Raw genomic sequence first — 2,550 nt, 5'->3', positions numbered from 1 at the left:
ATAATTATTTATATATTATATAAATAGTATAAATAATATAATTATATTGCAAAAAATGATGATTTTTTAATGTAATTTTAGTTAATAAGGAACTTTATGATAATTTCAGCAAACTTCATAATTTGTTGATTAATTTTATGATTCTTCTAAAAACATATTTAATAAACAAATGCATTATTCGCGCACTTATCGGCATTCAAATTCTTTTTATCAATGCCAGTCCTTAAAATTGGAAATTTCATTTCAATTTAAGCAACATTTATAATTAGTTGATAGATTTAATGATTTTTTTCAAACAAATCTCATGAAAAAATTCATTCATCAGGCATTTGTTGACATAAAAATTCGATTTCAACTTTTTTAATCAGGAACTTCGTGATAATTTCAGAAAAATTAATCATCCTTTTTTTTAATTATATAATTTTTTAACAAATTTGATAAACAAATGTATTATTGGGGCATTTTTCAACGGAAATTTTTTTTTGATTTCAGACTTTTTCACTGAGATCTTCTTATTAAATTCAGTGACATTTATGATTAGTTCATAAATTTTATGATTTTTTAAAACAAATTTCTTCTCATCTTTTGTAACCTTTCTTCAGTGGAAAAAGTACAATTTTATTCAAAATGACAACTTGCACACCAAATACAGTTTTTATTACACTTTTTTAATCGACAAATCTGGAACCAAATGATAGAATTTTTAAACGGAGGGGATTAAACTTCAACCAGGAAGAGTTGCATTTTCAAACATAATCTTAAATTCTAAATTTGAAAAGATGAATATTTTACAAGCCAGTTTTTTAACAATTTTTTAACAAATTTGATAAACAAATGTATTATTGGGGCATTTTTCAACGGAAATTTTTTTTTGATTTCAGACTTTTTCACTGGAATCTTCTTATTAAATTCGGTAACATTTATGATTAGTTCATAAATTTTATGATTTTCTAAAACAAATTCAACAACAAACAAAAAACACTTCATTCGGGCATCTGTGAACGGAAAGATTCTTTTTTTTATGTCAGTATTTTTAATTGGGAGCTTTATTATAATTTCCGCAAAATTCATAATAAGTTGACACGTCATAAAAACGTCATAAAAACTAAAAAAAAATCATTTTGTAGATTTGAGAATCAAGTTTATAATTTAAAAGACGGAAGGGCCAACTCTTTCGGACCGACTGCACTTTCATGGTACTTTTTGTAACAATTAACAAAAGTTTATCCGAAGGTCTCCTCCTACTCGGGCCAAGGTTTGACCGACCGTCGACATTTAAGTTAAAAATTATACTGTTTTTCAGTAAATTCATCTTTTTTGTTTTAAAATTCAACAGTTTGGCAGAAAATTAAACTGTTTGGTTTAAACTTTATAGTGTCCATTGTATAAGTTAAAAATAAAAATATTTGGTAGGAAATTGATGTATTTTTTTGAAAAGTTGTTCTTTTTGGTAGAAAAGTATTTTTTTGTTGATTAAAATTTACAATTGCAAGTTCAATTAGAAGCTCCAAATCCACAAACTCCAAATACACAAGCTTCATATCCACAAACCTACAAACCCCAAACCCACAAACTTCAAACCCACAAACCCCAAACCCACAAACCCCATACTCTCAAACCCCAAACCCACAAGCTACATATCCACAAACGTAGAAAACCTAAACCCACAAACCCGAAACTAACAAACCCCAAACCCACTAACCCCAAATAATACCAATTTCTCAATTGGTATTATAAGATGTGAAATATATGGGTTTGTGGAATTGAGGTTGGTAGTTATGAGGTTTGTGGATTTGGGTTTTAGAGTTTAGAGTTTGTGAGTTTGTTGGCAAATAAAACTTGGAGACTTGAACTCAGTTAATGTGAATGTATATGAAGTTTTGAAATCTAACTAAATCTTCCACTTTGGTCAAGTTCTTATGATACTATTCAAAGTCCCCTCGCCTCTCACGAGGGAATTTGTGGGTTTGGGGTTCGTGGGTTTAGGGCTTGTTGGATTGGGGTTTGTGGGTTTGTTGATATGGAGCTTGTGGGTTTGGGATTTGCGGGTTTGAGGCTTGTTAGTTCGTGGGTTTGAGACTTGTTAATTTGGGGTTTGTAGGTTTTGGGACGAAGTTTATGCAGAAATTCCAGCTTTGTAACCATTTTTGGAATTTTACTGCAAATCCTGACGTGCTGGCTCAATTCTGCGAATGGTTTCGTGTTCAGCGATCCCGTAAACATAAAGTATACCAATTAGAATCCCAGTAGACTCTCAAAACCATTTTGTGGTTCTGTGTTATTTAATAATTATGAATTAATTGTTCATTATTTATTTATTAATTATTAAATAATTAATTTTTGGCTATGTAGGGACAAATCCACTTTCTTTGAACTATTTTTTCTGATAATTAATTTTTATACCGAAAATTAATTTTATTGTCAAATAATTAGCAATATATCACTTTTAAATATTTTCATTTAATTCAAAGTCAATAGAAATTATTTTAATGTCAACATGCCTTATATATTATTGCTGCAACATATTAGAAATACATTATTATATAATAA

General features: G+C 28.8%; 1 protein-coding gene across 3 annotated transcripts in view; it reads left to right on the top strand.

Moving 5' to 3' along the window:
• Positions 1 to 2,550, top strand: part of LOC117173153 (cytochrome P450 4C1-like) — a 58,769-nt gene that overhangs the window by 23,409 nt on the left and 32,810 nt on the right. The window lies entirely within an intron of this gene.

The sequence above is a fragment of the Belonocnema kinseyi genome, chromosome 5, assembly GCF_010883055.1.
Source record: "Belonocnema kinseyi isolate 2016_QV_RU_SX_M_011 chromosome 5, B_treatae_v1, whole genome shotgun sequence".
Classification (NCBI taxonomy): domain Eukaryota; kingdom Metazoa; phylum Arthropoda; class Insecta; order Hymenoptera; family Cynipidae; genus Belonocnema; species Belonocnema kinseyi.
Note: the sequence above shows the minus strand (reverse complement) of the source record. Positions and strands in the feature narration are given on the sequence as shown.